At 33.9% G+C, this 25493-nt stretch overlaps 1 protein-coding gene across 2 annotated transcripts in view; it reads right to left on the reverse strand.

The window, feature by feature from the left end:
• DLGAP1 (DLG associated protein 1) overlaps nt 1–23922 on the reverse strand; it is a 782098-nt gene extending 758176 nt beyond the window's left edge. For both annotated transcript variants that reach the window (XM_074203980.1, XM_074203979.1), the window contains exon 1: nt 23616–23922. The gene's annotated coding sequence lies outside the window, so the exon portion shown is untranslated. The remainder of the gene's footprint in view (nt 1–23615) is intronic.
• Between the last annotated feature and the right edge of the window lie 1571 nt (nt 23923–25493).

Here is a 25493-nt window from a genome sequence, read left to right on the forward strand (position 1 = left end):
AACTGCATTACTTCAAAATGAGGCAAGGTTCTTGTTAGACTTTTTATATGTTACTCAATTCAGAGACGTTGATGTGATTACCATCTTGTAAAGGAAAATAGATGTATTTCCTCTATACCTTTGTTTTTTTTGGTAGAATTAAAAACTAGCTCCATGTTTTTGCTTATATGTTTGTAGGTGTTTATAACCTTTAAGAGCTATGGAAGGTCATTTTTAAGTTAGTTGTTCATAATAAATTATGCATTTTCTCAAAGAAACATGTAAAAATTGTAGACTCCTTATTTAGCAAGCAAACTGAAGTCTTGACAAAATTATATTAGGTCTAGGAACAAACCCAAAAATTCAGTGATAGTTTAGTTGTTTACCATTCCAGGAAAGAAAAACAAAAGATAAAATAGATTGATAGCATGTAGCCTTGTGGAAATGATTTCCAACTTCAGGCTGGGATCCAAATTAGGGTCACGATAATAATAAACAATAATTAAGCACTTTTTTTTCTTCTTGTACAAAAGCATTTTGCTGGAGTAGAGCCAAGGTGAGCAAGAATTTGATTGAGCTCTCTCAAATTCCCCTCCAAACAACTTTAATGCCTTAAAATCAATTCTAGAGTGACAGAACCAAAAAAAGGGTAGGATGAAAAAATTTTCCAGTCCCTGATAACTTAGAAAATTGGCAGGAAAGTTCTTAAGAAACAGGGGAATAAAGTCTAGAACAGGTTAAGCCATGGCAAACCAGCAGCAGGTCTTGGGAGTAAATGAATTGGCTCAGTGACTTTTGAAGCCCTCATGGTAAGGGGCTCAAACAACCAGTCAGATGGTTGTGGACTCCCCTGCTGGCACTGAATGATGGACTCTGTTGCATGGTCCATAAATGGGTCTGATTTGCAATCTCAGGGCAAGAAGGAGCTCATCAAGAATATATGACTACAGGGGAATGGGAACTTGGGTCACCATTCCATGATGGGAAAGATTGCTAATGATTTTTCATTGACCAGAACACAGGCTCTTCCTTAGATCATACCACATTGAAAGGAAACTTACAGACCCCCCCAAAATAGCTCTGAAAACAGTTACACAAAAAATCTAAAAGTTGGGACAGTGCCCCCAGAAGCTACTTTAATATAAAGTTAAAAGACAAGAAATATGTTGGAAAATAAGTTAATATTTTTAAACCATAAAAAACTATTGTGGTGTAATGGAAGATCAAAACATAAACTCTGAAGACAATAAAGTCAAAACTTCTATATCTAGTGCCTTAAAGAAAAATGTAAATTGGTCTCAGCATGAAAAATGATTTTGGGAAGAACTCAAATTGTTTTTTTTTGAACTCAAAAGCAGAAGTATAAGAGAAATTACGAAAAGATATGAGTGATGCAAGAAAATCATGAAAAAAGTCAATAGGTAAAGAAGCAAAAAAATTGAAGAAAATAATACCTTAAAATTCAAAATAGGGCAAATGATAAAAGAGGAACAAAAATCCACTACAAAGGAAAAATTTCTTAAAATCTAGACTTGTCCAAATGAAAAAAAAACAGTATACAAAATTTACTGAAGCAAAGAACTTCTTAAAAAGTAGTATGTACAAATAGAAAAGGAGGTACAAAAGCTCACTGAAGAAAGTATTCCTTAAAAATTAAAGTTGGGTATGGGCTGGAACAATATTGTTCTATAAGAAATCATGAGGGATTGGAGTTCAGAATAGCATGGCAAGACTTCCACAAACTGATGCTGAGTGAAGCGATAGAATCAGAAAAATATTATACAAACTAACAACATGGATCAACTATGATGGGAATGATAATTTCTGCAGTTAAAAAATCAAGGACAATATTAAAAGTCTTGTGAGAGAGAAAATCATCCATATCCAGGGAAGGAATGGTGGAGTTTAAATGCATACCAAAGTTTATTATCTTCAATTAAAATTATTTCATTTTTCTCTCCATTTTTTCTTATGTTTGGATGTGATTATTCTTTCACATCATGATTAATATGCACCTATGTTTAGTATAGTTATAGATGAAGAGTCAATAATATTGTTTTGTTTTTGTTAGAGGGGAGGGGAAGAAAGGAAGAGAGAGAGAAAAATGTAAAAGATGCTGATAGATGGGAACTTGGATGGGGAAGAACTCAGAAGTAAAACACTTCTGAGGTAGACAGAGTGGAAGAAGAAAGAAAAGAATAAATAAAAGATAAAAGAGAATGGAGGGAAATGAATACTATTCATAACTGGAAAAGAAAATTTTATAGCAAGTTTTTCTGATAAAGTTCTCATTTCTCAATTATATAGAAAACTGAGTCAAATTGATAAGAATATGTCATTCCCCAAATGATAAATGGTGAGGATATGAAAAGATAGTTTTCAGATAAAGTAATCAAAGTTTTCTATAGTTTTGTGAAAAAGTTCTCCAAATTACTACTGATTAGAGAAATACAAATTAAAGTAACTGAGATTCTACTCCATACCTATCAGATCGGCTAAAGATAAAAAAAAGAAAATAACAAATGTTGGAGGGGAAGTAGAAAAATTGTGACACTAATGCATTATTGGTGAACTGAGTTAACTGTTCTGGAGAGCAATTGGGAATTATAACCAAAGATTGCATATCCTTTATCTTAGTAATACCATTACTAGGACATTGCATAAAAAGATAAACAAGAAAAAAAGTAAAAAGACCTATCTATATGTAAGCAAATAGCTATAGCAATTCTTTTTGTGGTGGCAAAGAATTGGAAATTGGCCAGATTTCAGATTCAGGAATGGCTACAGAAGTGGTAGTATATAATAAAGATGGAATATTATTATGCTATAAGAAATGATGAGCAGGATACTCTTAAGGGAAAAGAAGACTTATGTGACCTGATGCAAAGTGAAATGAGCAGAACCAAGAGAATTCTGTTCACTGTAACAATAATATTATATAATGACCAATTCTGAATTCCTTAATTATCCAAGAACAATTCTGATGGATTTATGATGAAAAATGTTATCCACTTCCAGAAAATAACCGATGAAGTTTGGATGCAGATTGAAACATGCCTTTTAAAACCTTATTTTTCTTGTTTGTTTTTCACTTTTTTTTGTTGGTTTTCTTTCACGACATGACTGATATGGAAATGTTTGCCTTGATTGCACAATTACAAATTGCTTGCCTTCTCAATGAAGTTGCAAGGGACAGAGATATGAAAGGAGAGAATTTGAAATTCAAATTTAAAAATGATATTAAAATTAATTTTACGGCTAATTGTATAAACAAAATATTTTTAAAAACCTAGTAGCCCACTCACTTCCTCTTTTGAGAGCATCTTGAAAAATATTAATATATAACAAAAATTAGATCAGATTTTCAAAAAATAGTAAAGCCCATTTAACAATTTTAAAGAAAAATGTTGAGAACAAAACTTTTAAGATACTCTTAAATTAAAAAATATTTTTTTAAAAAATTGGTGCTAAGCCTTCAGGATATAAAAATTATAAAAAAATGCACTGTCTGCCTTCATTGAACTTATAGTTCATTAAGATATGGCATATGTATATCTATAAATATGATAGAAGTTAAAGTTATTTAATATATAGGAAGTTTTAAAGTATATTTATAGATGGGAAGGTCCTCACATGGTCTTATTTAAAAATTATTTTGTCAAGCTATAGAGCACTGCAGAAAGGGAAGACTAAAGAGAAAGTGAGAGGGGAAAAAATCATACTTCTGTCTGTGTTCAGAAACCATCAGCTCTGTCTCTGGGATGAGTTGCATTTTTTTTTTTTTATCATGTCTATCAGAGAAGTCGCTTCAATATTTTTTCCCACAATTGCTATTGTTAACTGTATTTCCCTTCATTCTATTCCTCCCCACTCCCATTCATTCTATTCTCTTTCTCTTTTCACCCTGTCCCTCCTCAGAAGTGTGTTGTATCTGACTACACTCTGCCATGATCTTCCTTCTCTCCTATTAGTTACAATAACCCCCTGCTCCTCCTGTCCCCTTTCTCCCATCCCTTTCCTCTCCTTTTTCCTCTAGGGTAAGATAGATTTCTATACCCTATTGAGTGTGTATGTTATTTCCTCACTGAGCCATTTCTGATGAGAATGAAGGCTCAATCATTCTCCCTCAACTTCCCTCCTTCCACTCCATTGCAAAAGCTTTTTCTTGACCTTTTTATGTGAAATCTTATTCCATTCTACCTCTTCTTTCCATGTCTCCTAGTACATTTCTTTTTTACTCATTGACTCTATCTTTATAATACATTATACTATTATATTCAGCTCTCTCCTGTGCCTTGTCTATAAATGCTCATTCTAATAGATATTTTTACAAGTGAGAAGATTCAAATGAATTATTAGTATCTTCTTCCTATGCAGGAATACAATCAGTTCAACATCATTAAATCCCTTATAATTTATCCTTTCTGTCCACCTTATCTTTGCTTCACCGGAGTCCTATACTTGGAGATCAAACTTTCTGTTCAGTTCTGGTCATTTCAACAGGAAAGTGTGAAAGGCCCCTATTTCATTAAATGTCCATCTTTTCCCCTGAAAAAGGATGTTCAGTTTTGTTGGGTAGTTGGTTCTCGGTTGTAATCCAAGTTTTTTTGCCTTCTGGAATATCATATTCCAAGCTCTACAAGTCCTTAATGAAGACACTGCCAAATCCTGTATAATCCTGACTGTTGTGCCATGGTAATTGAATTTTTTCTTTTTGGTTGCTTATGATATTTTCTCTTTAACTTGGGGGTTCTGGAATTTGGCTATTATATTCCTGGGAGGTTTTTTTTTGGGGGGGGGAACCTTTTTCAGGAGGTGATTGGTGGATTCCCTCAATTTTTGTGTTACTCTCTGCTTCTAGAATATCAAGGCAGTTTTGATGGATATTTCTTGAATAATGAAGTCTAGTTTCTTTTCCTGTTCATGTCTTTCAGGTAGCCCAATAATTTTTAAATTATCTTTTTTGGATCTGTTTTCCATGTCAGTTATTTTTCCAATGAGATATTTCAAATTTTTTTCTAGTTTTTAATTGTTTTGGTTGTTATAAATGGCTCATAAATATAAATACTTAGTCCATAGTGATAAAAGTAGTTTTTATAAGTAAAGTTTTCTTCAGAAAATGGCCATTTCTCCCAGTCAGAAAAGCAGCACATTATGACAATGTACAATCTTATATACAGTTTGAAAGACTTATTCCTTCCCTTCATGCCAGTCAATGGTTGGGGCTTCAATCTAATCAATAAACTCACCCTTATACCATTCTTTAATAATATTTTCTCCCACCCTGATCATTATAAGAATGTGCACAGGGGAGTGTATGGTAATATGTTACTTGTAAAAGACAAGGACCCTAGGTCAAACTAGAGGACCAGATGGAATAGGCCTAATCTAATCTCAGGTCTGATCAGGGTGTGGTCATTTCTTTTTTCTTACACTTACATAGCAGCATAGAGATACCAACAGCCACAGGCTCTTACATTCTGTGGAAGCCCAAAACCCCAAGTTCCTCATTTTGATTTTGTTTTTATTGTTTCTTGACTCCTCACAGTCATTAGCTTCCTTTAGTTCTACCCTATATTTGAAGGAGTTATTTTTTAAGGCATTTATCTCCTTATTGATCTTTTGGACCTCTTTTTTCCATCTGATTTAAAATGGTTTTAAACATGCTATTTTCTTTGCTATTTTTTGTTTATCCTTCTTAAAGCTGCTGACTTGGTTTTCATGATTTACCTGTTTCACCCTCATTTCTCTAACCAATTTTTCTCTACCTCCCTAACTTGCATTTTTTATCTCTTCCTTAGCCTGAGACCAATTCCTATTTTTTCTTGGACTCTTTACAGAAGCTTTGATTTTGTCATCTTCTAAGTATATAGTTTGATCCTCCATGGAACCAAAGTAATTTTCTATGAACAAGTTCTTTTTTTTAATGCTGTTTGCTCATTTCCTTAGCCTAGCATCTTATTTTAACTTACTTTCAGAACTTTTGAAGCTTTTGACATTCCCTGCCCCTTCCCCCAACCTTTATTCCTCCAATGTCTTCTGAGAGGCCCTGTGCTCTGGTCTGTGGATGACTACAAGCACTGTCTTCTGCCCTGGAGCTATGAGGAAGGTCCCTGTTTCTCTTTGATAGTAAGGAGGTCCCAAACTGTGACCTGGATCTGAGTATGGACAAAACAATGGAGCCCTGCTCCCAGGAGTGCAGAGATCTCTGTAGTCTCTCCCCAAACCCTTATTGTCTGTGGGCTAGGGCTCTGGAAGTAGCTGCTGGGTGGCTCCACAGATTCCTGGGGGTGCCCTGAGACCTGTGCTGTCCTGGGCTTCATGTTCACTCCTACTGACCCTCCAAGCCATCTTGGGTGATCCCTGGGTCCAGAGGTCTGGAAATCACCCCTGCTGTCATAGACCCAAACTCCCTGCAGTCTGTTCCTGAAAGGCTGGAACTGGTTTGTTTTAGTGTGGTTCAGCTGCAGCCCAGGCTGTGCTGCAGCTCTTCCAACCCTGGTCCTGGAGGAATAGACCTTTCCATGATTCTTCCAAGTTGTCTTGAGCTGGAAAATTGTTTTACTCGTTCTTTTTGTGGGTTCTAATTGGGTTAGATGCTAATGTTACAGTATTTGGAATTTTCTGGGGAAGAGTTTCTGGGAATTCCTGGATCCATGCCACTATCTTGCCTCTGCTCCTCCTATTTAGGTCTTAATGTTAAAAAGGAGCTCAGTCTAACTACACAGGAAGGAGTAAGTGGATGTGAATTACCCATTACATACAATTACCCAATTGTGTACAATGCAGATGAAAGGGCAAAGCATAGGACTGATTCTTTAGTACATATACCTTGAAGAGACATTGTTTATAGAAAATAAACTAGGACCAGAATTGAATGAGAAGGCTTAAATATGAACTAAGAGTTTTGAAATATCTTGGCTGAAGGTTATAGCTAAAGACCAATTCTTCATTTGGGTAAATAGCTGGTGCCTATCTAGCAAGTGATAATTCCCCTATGAATTGAAAATCTCAGAATGCAGACAAGAATGATTCTAACATAAAGCAGAGGAACTGATTCCAAAACTCAAATATCATGTTTTAAGAAGGAAAATAGCAGAATTACAGAGATATTCTAAAAATAGGCATTTATCCATGGAAAAGAATCCAGTGGTGTTCTGGAAAAATTTTAATAATAGGCTTTTGAGAAAGAGGGGAATATGACTGACATACCTTTTGGTTTAAATTACCTTATTAACATTTTTCTATTATTTTCTTAGGTCTGAACAATCAGCAAAACAAAAAATTGAACTCAATTTTGTAGCATTTTCTCACTTCCAAGATGTAAAAGCTCATGTTAAAAATTAATTATTTGTTTTTCATTTTTTAAGTAGTTCCCAAAGATAAGGAACAACAGATGAAGATTTTAAATAGATTTCTTCCCCTGAGAGTTTCTAGACTTAATCCTGCCTACTCAGTCAACTAACATTTTTGAAGTATCTACTAAGTGTCAGATAATATGTTAAGCATTGGTAACTTATTTCATTGACTTTCACTTCCAATATCTTTTTTTCTCATTATTTTTCTGTCTTTTGCAGATCTCCACTTATTCTGAATAATACTTATCGTAGTGTTTAAAAATGTTTGAAAGACATTGAGAGAATATGTCTATCCTGTAGAGAAAAAAAAACATCACTAAGGTTAACCCTTGCCATGAATAATTCAACAGTTTTAAAGATAGTTATCAGAGAAATAATCAATGTCTAATGTAATTTATTAACTACCTTAAGTTTTATGAAATTTCTTAGAAATGTTCCAGTATAGGCAGTTCACAAAGAAATATGAAACTTACACTTATTACTAGAAAAGAATTAAATTTAAGATTTTTAAATTTCTATGTTCTGTTTCACTGCAGTATTAATTATCTGCAAAAGTTTTCTTTGAATTCTTATAGATTAAAGATCATTTTATTCTCTTAAGATTTCCATCTATAAAAAAGAATAATTAAAAAAAACTAGTTCTATGTCAGTTGGCCATAATAACAATAGTGCACTAAATAAGTAGAAAAAGGAGACAATTCCTTTTTATCCTCCTCTGCAAGTTGTCAGTATATGGTTAGCAGATTGGCTACTCTGAATACATTGCTTTTTAGTCAATTTAGTCAAATAATGAGTTTGATAGGTCCTCCTCATTTTAACCAACTAACAGATTTGTTTAATTGAATTGACAAAAATTTACCAGCTATTTTGGTACCCAATTGAAATGGCCAAATTCCTTTCTCTATGTAATTAAAAACTTTAAATGGGATATCCCTTTGGAGAAGATTAAAATTTTAGATTATTATATGTTGAATATTATTTCACTTATTTTATTCTAAATGTAAATTTAAGTATAACCCTGCCTAAGTACATGTGGTACATTGGAAAGACTCTTGTTCTCCCAGTAGAAAACATTCTACTCTGGTCAAGTATTTTCATTCTGCTCTCTTTAAAATCAGCATTAATCTCTTTACTATCAAATTCAGTCATTAATTTTTTTTGACCTTTGCTAATATTATATAATGATGATGATTCTATTCTTTTGTATACTTTTTTCCTCCCCATGTTTTCATGACATTATTCTGTTATATTTTTTCTATTTTTTCCATCAGTTCTTGATCTCTTTTGCAGGTTCATAAGTCATATTTAGTTCTCCTATTTATAGGACTCTTTCTTGGTCGTTGACTTCTATTTTTTGCTACACATTCTCTTAGTGAACCCATATGTTACACTATTGTCTTTCTAGAACAATGTCTGAATCAACATATACAGTCCTGACATACCTCTTCAGCCAGGTCTTCTAAATTACTTCTGTTCTTGGATAAGTTGCTTGAGAAAAGTCATCTATTCAATGCCCCCACTTCTCAGTTGCTTCTCTTCTTATTATTCAACTAAAACTCTTTTCTCCAAAGTTACTTTAATGTATGGGTAAAGAAATGCAGCTTTTGTTTGGCTGAGACTTCTGAGAAAATTCAAGGTTAGAGTTAAGATGAAACTAAAGGAAACACCCTCTATTCCACTGAAAGAGAAATACCCTTGCTGTCTCCTTTTCAGTTAAGATTCTGGAAGAAGTTCCACTGATTTCTCAAGGTCAGTGCTATAGGAGGCAATGGGAGGGTGATTTGATTGTTTAAATGTTATGAAATATTAAACCAGAACTTTATTTTTACATATTGTAATTTTCTTCTTTGGGATTCTTGCAAATTGCTAAAATTGTCTTGAGGCAGAGACATGTTAGAGGGCACACAGAAGCTTTGTCATTTTGAACATCTCTTTCTAAGCCAATAATTGCTTAGTATTATATTAATCTGAAATTAAATAATATTGTACCTGGCAAACTTGTGCCTAAACACAGAGTTTAGCATTAAGAAATTTTTTGTTAGGCATATGTTAATTGGTCTACTTGTATCCCTGTGACGGGTTAAATATGCTATCTGTAGTCATGTTAGATGACCAAAGATCTCTTTTTTAAAAAATAAGTTTTGATTAATATTTTGTTTCTTACATAATCATCACATCCCATGTATCCCTTCCTTTCCCTTTCCCAGACAATTATCTCATATGACAAAGTATTTTTTAAAGAAGAAAAAAATGTCATAAGGACTTATTGATATGTTGAAAAAGATAAAAACACACTAAATGTTTAATACTTGTGAACTTTCCACCTTCATGAAGGGATCTGATAAGGGTATATTCTTATATTTCTTCAATTTAATCTTTCTTTATTTTTATAATTTTGTTACATTCACTTTTGTTTTTTTGCTGTGTCTTATTTCCTTTTTGATTATTGAAATAATTATGTATGAAGACAGATGGCTCAGTAATAGGAAGATCTTAGTTCAAATTGGGCTTCAGACAATTACAAGCTATATGTCTCTGGGCAAATCTCTTAACTTCTGTTTGCCTTAATTCACTCGAGAAGGAAATGGCAAACTACTCTAGTATCATTGCCAAGAAAACTCCATGGACATATTGGCATGCTATGGTTCTTGAAGTTATAAAGAGTTGGAAAGGACTGAACTACTAACTGAATTTTCCATTCAAAATTTTTCCACTTCCCTAATACTTTTCATTCATTCATTCATTCATTCATTCGTTTGTTTATCTATTTATTTATTTATCTATCTATCTATTCATTCATCTATCTATCTATCTATCTATCATCTATCTATCTATCTATGTAGTTATTTATTTATTAGGGTTTTTTTTTGCAAGGCAAATGGGGTTAAGTGGCTTGCCCAAGGTCACACAGCTAGGTAATTATTAAGTGTCTGAGGCCAGATTTGAACTCAGGTACTCCTGACTCCAGGACTGGTGCTCTATCCACTGCATTGCATAGCCTCCTCTTTCCCTAATACTTTTAAGCATACCACTAAACTCCAAGTCACTCAGGTTTGCAACCTTGGCATCATCCTCAATTCTTTACCCACCTTCACTCACATACTCTGCTATTAAATCTTATTTCTCCTTTCTCACATCTATCATATACATCCTGTTTTCTCTGTTCATTCAGTCACTACTCCAGTAAAAGCTCTATTCACTTCTTGCCTAGATTATTTTAATAACCTTCTGATTGGTGTCACCGAGTTGTCTCAACCCACTCAGCTGCTATTCTGATTATGTCACCTCTTTCATTCCCTTGGTCTCAAATAAACTCAGTGGCTTACTAATAATTCAAGGATCAACCTTCGGTTTTGCACTCAAAGACATTAAAAAACTGGCTTATTCCTATCTTTTATGGTCTGCTTATACTTTACTCCTCTCCATATAGTCCTAAAATCCAATGGCAGCTATGTGGCACAGTGAATAGAATAGTCAAGAAGACCTGGGTTTGAATCCTAGCCTCAGACGTTTGATACTTTCTAGTTGTGTGACATTGGACAAGTAACTTAATCCTGATTTCCTTGTATCCAGAGTCTTCTCTAGTCATCCTAATTTATGCCTGGCCACTGGACCCCAATGGCTCTGGAGGAGAAAGTGAGGCTGGTAACTTAGCACAGCAACCCTTCACTTCAATCTAATTCACTTGCACATCATGGTATCACCCGTTTGACGTCATGATCTCCTTCAAGAATGAAGGACAAACAACAACCATAAAATGTAGACAGATTATTCTACTTGATATCCTTCTCACATAATGTCTCATCTCCCATCTTTGGGTATTTTCATTGTCTGGTCCCATTTCCAGAAAGTACTTCTTCCTGATTTCATACAATCAGTCAATCAATAGACATTGCTCCTCACCTAATAGGTGTCAAGTACTAAGTTAGGGAAATATAGAAAGAGGCAAAAAACAGTCCCTGTCCTTAAGGAGCTTCCTATCTAAAGGGGAAGACAACATGAAAATAAGTATATATAAAGCAAACTCTCTCTCTCTCTCTTTATATATATATATATATATATATATATATATATATATATGTATACATATATATATATATATATATATATATATATATATATATGATAGTAAATGGCTGAGAAGAGTTGAGCAAGGATTATAATAAAAGAGGGCTTGTTGTTTGGACTTTTTTTAAAAATAAAAAACCTAGAATAATTAGTACATAAGACTCCCTCCTCACCTCTACCTCTTGAAATCACTCTTCCTTTGTTTACTCAAGAGACACCTCTGAGAGCAAGGTTATCCTGATCCCCCTCGATCCCGATGCAATTTTGTTGAGTTGTTTTTTCACTTGCTTCTAAGTCTTCATGACTCCATTTGGGATTTTCTTGGCAAAGATAGTAGAGTTCTTCTCCATGTCCTTCTCCAGTTCATTTTATAGATGAGGAAACAGAGGCAAACACGATTGAGTGAATTGCCTGGATCTAACACAACTAGTAAGTATTTGAGGCTAAACTCAGGTCTCCCTAAATCTAGATCTGATACTCTAAACCACTATACCTCCTAGTTGCTATTAAGCCCTCAAAAAAATCCCTCATGATCTCATTTATTTTACCTTTAAATTTGCTTTTCTGTGGACTTCTCTCCTGTATCCTTTTACAATAAAACTTTCTTGGGGGCAGGTAGGGACTGTTTAACTTTGTCTTTGCATTTCTGTATATAATAGTCACTAAATATATGCTTGTTGATAAATGGATAAATGAACGAATTTTTTTTGGGGGGATAGGGCAGTTCAAGGCCTACAATTTCCTGGTGTGGGAAATGTCAAGTGGAAATGCCCTTCAAAAGATGCAGACCAAACAAATTATCTATTACTGACCCGGGGGACTGTGAGAAGTAAGTGACCTGACCACAATTCTTTAGATAGTACATGTTCAAAGGCTAGATTTGAAGGGGGAATTTTCTTTGACTTCAAGGCCAAGATGTTAGCCACTACTACTTCTATTCTTAATAAAATATTCAAATTTATTAGTATTGCTCTAAGATATTTCAATAGTTAACCTAAAAAAGCATATTACTTAAAAGTGACAAACAATGATTCTTTCAGCCTTTATTTTGAATCCCCCCAAAATTAGTTAAGTTTTCATAGCACTTAAAATTATGTCTAAGTTTTGATGATATTAAAAATAACTATTGTTAAACCTACTTAGCCTTTTGGGGCCTGTTACTTCATGTATAAAATTAGGTAGCGGGATTAGCTGATTATATAATTTCCTTCCTAGTTCTGTCATTCAAAGTTTAGAAAAATAAATTCTGGGAAAACATTTATAAAAATCACAAAGGATAGAAAAGCCTCTACAATGGTTTTGGGCTATGCTAGAGGAAGGCTACCCACAGATGACATATGAAATCTGGGAAAGAATTAAATTATACATCTTCATCTTTAGCTATAGCAAATTAAATTTTATTCTGCTGGCTTGAAAGAGTTAATTAGTTTTCCAAAGTACCTAGTTTATTTCCAGGAAATGACATTCCTGTTCATTATAAAGCTGTCTTTCAGTAATTGACAAAATGTCTTCAATTTTTCGTGAAGGTATATATTTTTTCTTCAAAATTTTTCTGCTATATTTAACACATCAAAAGACACATTTAGGGAATCAGATACAAAAGACTATTTTCTGATTGAACAATTTGCTTCTACAGCACTCAGGATCATTATGAGTCTTGATATTAAATGTTCTTTCCCTCTAACAAATCAGGCTAAACCATCCCCCACCCATTTTTTTATATCAAATTAAGTCTAAACAATGTACTATGGGAAACATAAAGGCATCTTTCTTAGCAAGACTAGACAAGTGAGTGGGGTAGGGTGCCCTTTTCCTCCTTCTCCTACCCTCAAAGAATCACACAGTGAGGAGCAGAAGTATGAGTCAGGTGTAAATAGATAACATAATTGGGAACAAACTGCACCAAATCTGGCTTGGGTCATCACTACTTTAACTGATTTCCATTGGTGTGCTTATGAACACCCGCCCTCAAGTGATCTGTTTGACTTTATTTCCTCCCACATTATCATCAACTCTCCAGTTAAATAAAACCCAAGTCCTATTTCTATTCTTTGCCCCTTTTCCCCACGTACTTGATGAGTTAATTGACTAAGAGAAAATATAAATGTCTTCCTGAAGCAGTGGTAGCAATTATTTTGGATTACAGGAGTGGGCTGTTCTCAAAGAGAATGAACAGTATTTGATTAAAAAAACCCACAATAACAATAATAAAAAACCCAAAGGCTGTTTCACCTTTTCTCCCAAACAAACAGTACTACTTTGAGGTACACTACACAGCTTAATTCACTTCTTAAAAATAGAAATTTTCTTCCAATATACATTTCTTCTTAATCATATACTTGAAATAATGTTTGGGAATTTGTTTCCATTTTATATACTTCACCCACCCAGGCACTGCCAGCCCTATAACTTAGAATAAAAGTATAATATCAGAGTCTCAATAATGATTTATGTTCTACAATGGGAATATTTTTATATCTTTAATTTAAAACTTGATGCTCAAGATTTGCTTATGACTCTATAAGAACTTAGGACTGATTGGGTTAAATAATTCAGTGTGAGAAAAGTTATAGTGTTCTCATATGTGTATCATGGATCATTAAAGTTGTACCATGATTACATAAAAACCATGTATTTATAATACTCTGAAGAGCTCCTTCATATTTTTATTAAGTAGCTTAAACTCCATTGAATTTCTCATTTGCAAAATGGAACAAGTAATTCCAATATCATAAAACAGGATGATATAAAACTAACTACAATGCTCAAAATGAAGTAGAATGTGATCTTTCTATATAGGGATACAGGTTTAACTTCCAGAGTTCATCTCTTACACAGGAAAGCTCCTGCTTACCCAGCCAATGAATTGTTCTGGAAACTGATTTATTCAATAAAGTTATTCCAAAATGAGATTCGTAAAGTCTCATCAGTCTCCAGTCTCTGTTATGGAAAATATTTCTTTGGAGCAATCTGAAGAGACTGAGGAGACACAAGCCCCTCCTGGATTGCAAACCATTAGAATCCTTTGACTAGAAAGTACCTTTGATGTCACTTCTGATATTTGCTCTCCTCTTTCTCTGCATTGAGTGTAAATATTTGAAAATAAGTCTCAGATAAGGATGATTTAGAGTGTAATGCATTTGCTGAATCAAAATACACGAGATTCCTAGAAACCAATTTTGTTTTTTTGCAAAAAAAAATAGTTAAACCAAACCAAAATTACCACTCTGTGAAAATGCTCTAGTGAAATAGTATGAGTAGACCTTCATTTTTATTGCACCTAGCATTCATTTTGATAAGGCTATGGAAAAGTAACATCTCAATTACAAAATAAAATAGTTTTATATTCTTTTCTGAATAATAAGAGCTATAAAGGATTTGATAAGTAGTATGGATGGTTGACAGGACAGGGAGACAGATATGTGGCAAATATCAGAGACAATGGAATAGTACTTCTCAAACAATGTATCTCACAGAAGTGTACAGGTGCTATGAGTTGCATGGAACTTAATAGTAGCAAATGAATGTGCATGCATGAATATTTTCTTTTTTCTTGCAGAGAATCCAGGATCTTTCATGTGAATGAGAAGTCCTGCTATGGATGGACATTCCTTTGCTAACTCTGAGATATTAAAAAATGAGGCATGTTTTTAACTAACACTATGGGTGAATTAGGGAAGAATAACAATATAAATGCTTAATTAAGAGATAAAGAAAGGTTTTGATCTACCTTAGAGGAAAGATTACCCACAATGATGAGATCACAGATCTTTGGAAAGTATGAAGACTGGTAGGATTTTGGTAATGCTTAAGAATGTGCTTAATAAGATTTAAAAGTTATATTCAATTTTGATATATATATATATATATATATATATATATATATAAAATTATGGAAATAAAACATAATCTTTTTACATGCTCATCAATTTCTGTATGATATCATTTTCCAATGCACTCAAAAGATCATGTGATGGCATTGCTCAAAAAACCTTCAGGGGTTCCTTATCAACTACTGAATAGATTCCATCTTCCTTACGTTGGTATTCAAGGCTCATTGCAGTCCAATTTTAAACTACCCTTTCAATCTTATCTCATAATATTCCCCAGCACATACTATATACTGGAAAAAACTGACTCATTTGTTATCACATTTGTGCCTCTAATCTTGCATCTCTTTAACAGGAAGACATTCCTATATCTTAGAAGTTTCTCTAAATAAATAGGCATAAGCAAGTTAGATGTCAACCTTTTTTTGCAAGGTCTTTGTACCATATTTGATTTTTTTTTAGGTTTGCTTGAGATAGCTTCCATTATGTTTCACTCTGTTTTACTAACATGGGGAAAAGAGAAAAAGCAGAGAAGAGCTCACCATTAGGACGGCAGATCTAAAAGGTATCTGAGAGCACATCTTACCTAATATATTCATTTTGCAAATGAAGAAACTGAGACCAAAGAGGCTTATTGATTTCTCTAAGGTCATCAAATAAAAATAGTAGAAGATCTGGGATAGTCAAGCCCACAGGTCTACCTCTTTCTATTATGCTGTACTGAGTCTTTCTCTGAGGTTTCTGCTCTTATATCATCAAGCCTTAGCAGATTATATATATATATATGCTTACTTCTTAAAATGTTCAATTCTTTTCCTTGGCAAATGGACATTTTTTCAAGAGGAGGAGGAAGGTTAGATAACAAAGAATAGTTTCGTGGTGAGATATAACATCAAATTCAACATAAATATGGGGATTTTTTGGTTTGATTTGTGTGAGTTTCTCAAGGGGGATAATCTGAATGGAGCTTCTGAAGGCAGGTACAATGTTTGTGTTATTTATTTTTTTGCTATTAACTAGGATAGCAATAGAATAGAATAGACACTGGTAAATTTGAACTGAATGTAAACTCTTTGGGACAAAGGAAATTTCTGTGACATATGTGATCAACCTATTTGCCAAATGGATAACATCCAAATGGGAAGAGTCATAAGACTGAAGTATCATAAGGTCATAGATTTAGAAAGGAAGGGAATTAGTATTTACTAAATACCCACTATGTGTCAGACACTGCTAAGCACTTTACAAATGTGCATTCATTTGATCTTAGAGCTAGAAGGGCATTCAGAAGTCATGTGGTTTGAGTCCCTCATTTTATAGATTATGAAACTGAGGTTCAAAGATCATACTAGGATTGTCCAAGGTCATCTTGGGATTCCCATCACTTGTCTCTGACCCTAAATTTATGTTATTTCTATTACCCTGCCTCCCTCTCACAATATAGGTAAGATTAGTCATCTGTGTGGATGAAACTTAGAAGTAAATACATATCGCCAATGACAACTCAGGTTGTGTGTCTGAACATTGATGAGAGCCAGGTTGAAAAGAGGCCATCAGCACTTAATGTTGTGAAATCCTTCTCTTAACTTTATTGTTGAATATCTGGACTCTTATAACAAAACTTATCAGACATGACAAGTCAGACAGATGCATAACTTCCCTGGTTAAATTTATGATATTTATCCTTTGAAGTCTATGGACTTCCTCATCAGAAAGTTCTCCCATAAACTTCAAGCTCTGCAGATGTTTAGGTCAGGGTTCATTGGTGAGCCAACCAATCCTTTTAATGAGCAAGAATACATGCTTGTCTTTGGTGATCTTCATTCCAGGGACATCTGTGTCCTCACTCCTATTGAAGTTGGCCCTCAACAAATACAGAACAAAGAAAGTCAAGTCTTTGATATAATTAAAGGTTCTAAGACTGATGACATGCAGCACCAAGGCATCATGGTGATATGTGAAAGACTTACACCTAAAATGTCAAAGTTTCCCATTATATTCAGATTGACACCAGTCATCCTGTTTCTACTATATCAAGTCAAAGATAATGAGAATGATGGCATTGTACAACACCCTCTTACTTTAATCCAAATTATGTGTATTCAATGACATCATTCAGTTGATATCCTTTTCGAGATCAAAGGAAAACAGAAGTAACAAATGACCTCTAGGCAGTAATTCTGTATTACACCATTTAGAAAACTATGAAGAATGTCATTTGACTATAGCACATCACCAACAATGACTTGCCTATGAGGAGTGGCATAGGAGGTGTCCTTGATTAATATGTTCAATAAAAAGAGATGAGGTTAAAATATAAAGTTTTCAAGATATCTTATCAATACAGTGTATAGATGCCATGATACTTCCTTCCTTCATTATTTAAAGGGACATTCAATGTTAACATCAACTATGAAAAAGGGCTATATGACTCTGGCCAAGATGGCAGACAGAAGCCATGCAGTGTTTCAAGCTTTCCTGATTTTCCCTCAGAACTAAGATGAATCAAGCCTCTTAACAGATTTTGAATCCACAGAAGCCAGAGAAGAACTGAGGAGGACATCCCACAGTAGGGCCTATCACAGGAGGGTGTGGGCATGCTAAGGGTAGAAAGCAGTGACCCAGCAGAGGTGCTGAGACTGGAGGACTGACCTGAGAACAGCTCTGATTGATGATTAAGTTGATTAACTTCCTAGCCCAAGGGCCCAGCCCACATTGTGTGAGGACAGCTCAGATCCTGCTGCCCACCCCACTCCAGAACCAGAGAATGGGACACTAATCAACATCACAGGCAATCCAGAGAAAGCTTCTGGCATTCCTTACAGGCCAGCCCACTGAGTGAGCAAGGCTTCTAGAAATCTCAACACCAAATTGCACCCCCAACATAAGACCATAGGGAAAGGGCCCAAAATGAAGAAAGGCCAGAGCAAAGAAAAGTCCAATGAATGTTACCTTGAAGATAAAGATCCTAATTCAGAGAGGAATGGGGCTTCAGAGGAGAATATGAATTTGTCTCTAGCCTAGAAAGATTTCTTAGAAGAGATCAGAAAGGAGTTTAAAGATCAAATAGAAAAACTTGGAAAAGAAATGCAAGGGAAAATTAACATTATACAAGAGAAAATTAACATCTTACGACAAGAAAACAAATCCTTTGAAAATACAATTGTACAAGTGCAAAACAATAATTTTCTCAAAACCACTATTGCATAAATGGAAAAGACAACTCCTTCAAAAATAGAATTGATTAATTAGAAAAGGGGCTGCAAAAGGGAAATGAAGAAAATTCTTCTCCAAAAGAAAGATTGGAATCTGTGGAAACTAATGACTTCATGGAAAAACAAGAATCTGTTATCAAAATTTTAAAAATGAAAAAATAGAAGAAAATATAAAATTCCTTGTAGGCAAAACAGTAGACCTGGAAAATATATCCCAGAGAGAAAATTGAAGAATCATAGGAATTCTTGAAAACCTTAAAGATAAAAATGCCTCAATTTTAGTATATATGGTGAAGGAGAACTGCCCTGATAGATTGGAACCAGAGGGTAAAATAGTAAGTGAAAGAATACATTGATCCCCTTCTGAAAGGAATCTCAAAATAAAAACATCAAGAACTGTTGTGGCCAAAGTCCAGAACTATCAGGTCAAGGGGAAAATCCTGCAAGCAGCCAGAAAGAAAAAATTCAAATACCTAGGAACCACATAGTCAAGATTAAACAGGTCCTGACTGCATCAACATTTAAGGGATCAAAAAGCCTAGAGTATGATATTCTGGAGATGAAGGGAGCTTGGAATGCAGCCAAGAATTCACTATCCAGAAAAACTGAGCCTTTTCTTCCAGGGGAAAAGATGGAAATTTAACTAAATAGGTGACTTTTTTTTAAATTAAAAAATATTTATTTATTTTCATATATATGCACATGCATATTTCCAAGTTATAAAATTTCTCTCCACCCTCCCTGTCTACCCCCCCCAGCAGGGAATAGTTAGGTTGGCATTTTAAATACATATTTTGTTAAACATGTTTACCAATTAATGAGTTTTGGCATGAGGAATTAGGATTAAGGGAAATAGATACATAAGAGCTAATTTTTATATAGTGTTCATCAGATTGGGAAGGGTTGTTTTTTTCTGTGTTTTTTTTCTTTCTCTGGTTGTGGATAATATATTTTGTAACCAGTCAAATACAGTTGTCCTATCTCTCTGAACTGCTGAGAAATAGGTGACTTTCAACTTTTCCTGGTGAGTTGAACAGAAAATTTTGTTTTCAAACAGGAGACTCAAGAGATACATAAAAAGGTAAACAGGAAAAAAGAAAAAAATAACTATTATCCAATAAGATGAAACTTGGTTATATCCCTAACTGGGAGGAAGATTCTCATAATTCTTAAAAAAAAATTTTATTTTAGTTTTTGCAAGGCAATGGGGTTAAGTGCCTTACCCAAGGCCACAGAGCTAGGTAATTATTAAGTGTCTGAGGCCGGGTTTGAACTCAAGTACTCCTGACTCCAGGGCTGGTTCTCTATCCGCTGCACCACCTAGCCAACCTCCCCTGACCTAGCTGCCCCTGATTCTCATAATTCTTGAGAATTGCAACTCTATTAGAGGGAATATTCTTAGCCAGAAGTAATGGACACTCATGACCTTTCCATGACTCGGATGGAATGATTTAAAATTAATATCTCCTTAAATGGCAGGACAGTAAAGAGATGGGAGGAAGGGGAAATTGAATGGGGTAAATTGCATTACATTAAGAGGTGCAAAGGACCTATTGCAATAGAGGAGAAGAAAGGAGGAGGTGAGAACCATCTGAATCTTACTCCCATCAAATTTGACTCAAAGAGGGACTTAATTGAGTTTAGAAACTTATCTTACCTTTTAAGTCTTAAGAGAGGACAGGGGCAAGGTATGGGGAGGAAAGGAGGAAGTGACAAAAGGAAGAGAAGGATGAACGGTCAAAGGGAAAGGGGAAAGAAAGGGGAGAGGGTTGGGTAGAAGGGGACCAACACACTAATGGAGCTGGAATTCAGAAGCAAAATACTGGGGAATAGGGATGAGTTAAAAAAAAGGGGGGAAATGCAAATGGAGAGAAGATAGCATGGAGGGCAATAAAGAGATAGTAATTATAACTTTGTGATTGGGATGAACTATCTCATAAATTGTAAATGGATAATAGAGTGTATTAAAAACCAGGATTCTATAATATGCTGCTTAATGAATGAAGCAGAGAGATACATACAGAGTAAAGGCAAAAGGCTGGAGCAGAATATATTATGCTTCAGCTGCAGTGAAAAAGGCAGGGGTAACAATCCTTATCTCAGACAAAGCAGTTCCAAAAATAGATCTCATTAAAAGAGATAAGGTAGGAAGCTATATTCTCCTAAAAGGTAGCATAGACAATGAAATAATTTCAATAATAAATATGTATAGCATTAGAGAAGAAGCTGAATGAGTTACAAGAAGACATGGAAAACAAAACACAACTGATGGGAGACCTCAACCTCCCTCTCTCAGAATCAGATAAATCTAAATATAAAATAAACAAGAAGGTAGTTAAGGAGGTTAAATAGAATGTCAGACAATTTAGATATGATAGACCTTTGGAGAATATTGAACAGGGATAAAAAAGGAATATGTCTTTTTTTTCTTTTTCTTTAGTACATGGCACCTATACAAAAATTGACCATGTACTTGGGCCTCTTAATCAAATGCAGGAAGGCAGAACTATTGAATACATTCTTTTCAGATCATAATGCAACAAAAATCACATGCAATTATGGACCATGCAGAGATAGACCAAAACTAATTAGAAACTAAATAACCTAATTTTAAAGAATGAATGGATTAAGTAACAAATGATAGAAAGAATTCATTTCATCCAAGACACTGACAATAATGACACTACATAACAAAACTTATGGGATATAACCAGTGCAGTTATTAGCATATATATATTATATTTCTAAATGCTTACATGAATAAAATAGAAAAAGAGAAAATCAATGCACTGTGCATGTAACTAAAATATTTAGAGAAAGAGCAAATTAAAACCATTAATTAAATGCCAAATTAAAAATTCTAAAAATTAAAAGAGAAATTAATAAAATCTAAAGCAAGAAAAATATTGAACTAATAAATAAAACCAAGAGTTGGTTTTACTAAAAAATAATAAAATAGATAAAACTTTGGTTAATTTGATTTAAAAAAATAAACAAGAAAATCAAATTTCCCTAATGAATATGGATGTAAAAATCTAAAACAAAATATTAGCAAAATTATTACAGCAAGTAATCAGTAGGATAGTACATTATGACCAAGCATGATTTATTCCAGGAATGCATGATTTATTTGTTATTAGGAAAACTGTCAGCACAATTGACTATATCAATAACAAACCTAGTAGAAATCATATGATTATCTCAATAGATTCTGAAATAGCCTTTGACAAAATACAGTACCCATTTCTAGTAAAAACACTAGAGTGCATAGGAATAAATGGATTTTTCATTAAAATGATAAGCAGTATCCATCAACAACATAATATGCAATGGGGATAAGCTAGAAGTTTTCCCATTAAGATCAGACATGAAACAAGGATGTCCATTATCATCACTACTATTCAATATTGTATTAGAAATCTTAGCTTTAGCAATAAGAAAAAGAATAGAAGGAATTAGAATTGGGAAGGAAGAGACAAAAGTCTCACTCTTTTCAGATGATATAATGATATACCTAGAGAAACATTCATCTAAAAAACTATTTGAAACAATTAGAAACTTTAACAGTTGCAGGATATGAAATAAACCTAATTAATTCCTCAACATTTCTAAAATGACTTCAGATACCATAAAATGCTTGGGAGTCTACCTGTCAAGAAAGACTCAGAAACTCTATGAAAACAACTATAAAATGCTTTTCACACACACACACACACACACACACACACACAATCAGATCTAAGTAACTAGGCAAATGTCAACTGCTCATGGATAGGCTGAGCTAATATAATAAAAATGACAATTGTACCTAAATTAAACTACTTATTTAGTGCCATACCAATCAAACTTCCACAAAATTACTTTAGTGAGCTAGAAAAACTGTAACAGTTCATATGGATAAACAAAAAAGTCAAGAATATGAAGGGATTTAATGAAAAGAAAATTCAAAAGAAGGTGGCTTAGCCTAACCAGATCTAAAATTATATCATAAGGCATCAGTCATCAAAACTCTCTGGTACTTGCTAAGAAACAGAGTGGTGGATCAGTGGAATAGACTAGGTGCAAAAGAGACAGCAGGAACTGATTGTAGTAATCTGCTGTTTGATAAACCCAAATAGTTCAGCTTCTGGGATAAGAACTCTCTCTCTTCCATAAAAACAATTGGGGGAAAATTACAAGATAATATGACAGACACTAAAATTAGACCAACATCAATACTCTATACCAAGAAAAGATCAAAATAATGCAGAATTTAGACATAAAAGGTATTATTATTATTATTATTATTATTATTATTATTATAAGCAAATTAGGAGGACAAAGACTAGTTTACTTGTCATATCTATGGAAAGAGGAGTAATTTATGACCAAGGAACTGACAGAGAAATTATAAAAAAATAATAATTTTGATTACATTAAATTAAAAAGCTTTTGCACAACAAAACCACTCTAATCAAGATCAAAAGAAATACAGTAGATTGGGAAACAATTAGTGTTTCCAACAAAGGACTCATTTCTAAAATATATAGAGAAATGAGTCAAATTTATAAAAAAAAAATCTTGCCATTCCCCAAGTGACCATTGGTCAAAAGATATGCAAAGGCAATTCACAGATGAGGAAATCAAAGCTAACTGTACTCATATGAAAAAATTGCTTTAAATCATTTATAATTACAGAATTATAAATTAAAACAGCTCTGAGGTATCACTCCACACCTCTCAGATTTGCCAGTATGACCAGAAAGGACAATGATCAATGTTGGAATGGGTATGGGAAATCTGGGATAGTACTGCATTGTTGTTGGAGTTATTTAACTGATCCAACCTTTCTGGAGAGCAATTTGGAATTATGCCCAAATGGCAATAAAAATATCCATACCCTTTGATCTGTAATACCTCTGCTGGGTCTGTACCCTGAAGAGATCATGAAAAAAGGGTAAAAACACCACATGTACAAAAATATTCATAGCAGCTCTGTTTGTAGTGGCAAAGAATTGGAAATTGAGTGAACATCCATCAAATGTGAACAAACTGTGGTGTATGTATGTGATGAAACACTATTGTTCTATTAGAAATCAGGAGGGATGGTATTTAAGAGAAATTCAGAAAAACTCAAATGAATTGATGCTGAGTGAGATGATTAGAACCAAAAGAAAATTGCACACCTTAACATCAGCCTGGGGAGGTGACCAACCTTGATGGAATCCTTACTTCATCAGTGCAATCATCAGGGACAATTTTAGGGGACCGATGTTAGAGGATACCATCTGAATCCAGAGAAAAAATTACAAAGTTTAAATGAAGACCAAAGATTATCATCTGCAATTTTAAAAAAGTTGTCTTATGTATTACATAATTTTTCCATCTCTAATATTTTCTTTCTTCTTTATGGATATATTTTTTCTCCCAACATTCAATTTTTTTAAATTTTGTTTTTTTATTTATTTAAGGCAAGGAGGTTGAGTGACTTACACAAAGTCACACAGCTAGGCAATTATTAAATGTCTGAGGCCAAATTTGAACTCAGGTACTCCTGACTCCAGGGCCGGTTCTCTAACCACTGCACCACCTAACTGCCCCAACACATTCAATTTTGATCTATGCATTTAATGGAAACAAATATAAAGACTATCAGATTGTTTTCAGGGGGGGAGGGGAGGGAAGGGAGGCAGGGGGAAAATATAAAATTCACAACCTTGCAAAATATGATTGGTAGAAACCACTTTGTTTCTAATTGGAAAAGAAATAAAATATTTATGTAATTTTTAAAAATGAAAAAAGGGTAACATTATCTAGTTTTCTACGACCTGGAGTACAGATGTATAAGCAGGCTGTTGCAGCATCAGAGACAATGAGTTTAAAATCCAGGCTGTGTTCTTTGAAGTGATTTCTCAGCTATATTTAGTTCCTGACACCTGGAAAAGGAACCTCAACTCAAACAGAGTTAAGAAGAAGGATGAACAGCTGGCTGCTGAAGCATGCCACCATACTAAAGATGACAAGTGAGTATTTATTTTCCTTTATTTAAGTGTGCAGGGTTTATAGGAGAAATTAGTAGATTAGAGATTGTAGAGATTGTATTTGAATAATATATTAGGCAGATGACATTATTTATACATCTTTAAAACAATACACAGGGTGGCTAGGTGGCGTAGTGGATAAAGCACCGGCCTTGGAGTCAGGAGTACCTGGGTTCAAATCCGGTCTCAGACACTTAATAATTACCTAGCTGTGTGGCCTTGGGCAAGCCACTTAACCCCATTTGCCTTGCAAAATCCTAAAAAAAATAAAACAATACACAAGGATTATTGTTGATCATAATTTTCAAATAATTAACCTTAAAAATGACATTGATCAAATTTAATGGATTGCATATATTGCTTTAAAATGTCAGTGAATTCCTAAAATCTTTTAATGCAATCTTTTCTGCTAAAAAGTTCAATTATTATAGAACTATTGTTGTCAAAATAGATAGAAATGTATCATGATTAAACAGCAGAATTAGGGGCTTTAGGTCAAAGGAGTCTTTAATTTCAAAACAAACCAAAAAACCTGCAGGCCTATTATTAAAAGTATTAAGCAAACAGACCTGAATTCAAATGTGATCTCAGACACTTAGTAACTGTGTGACTATGGTCAAGCCATTCAACCTCAGGTTACCTTAGTTTTCTCATCTATAAAAGGGCTGTTGCCAGCATCATATGAAATAATGATTGTAAATTTTTTAAAAATTAGGATAGTGCCTTTCACAGAGTAAGAACTATGTAAATGTTAGCTATTATTATTATTATTATCATAACACTACATAGATTGGGTTAAGATTGTCAATAATAATAATGTCAAAAATGAACAAGAGCTTTTACATTACAGCTTCTGGCTCCCTTCACATTCTGATCCTAAAATAAACATCAGAAGCTGCTTTGGTTTCCTATTGAATTATTTCAATTGCTTTCAGAAATTCTAATTCTTGAAGTGTATCTAGAAAAAAATTGTTGAAAGATAAACTAGAGGGACTTTTTTCCTGCCTCTCTCAATTTCTAGGG

Source organism: Macrotis lagotis, chromosome X (assembly GCF_037893015.1).
Source record: "Macrotis lagotis isolate mMagLag1 chromosome X, bilby.v1.9.chrom.fasta, whole genome shotgun sequence".
Taxonomy (NCBI): Eukaryota; Metazoa; Chordata; class Mammalia; order Peramelemorphia; family Peramelidae; genus Macrotis; species Macrotis lagotis.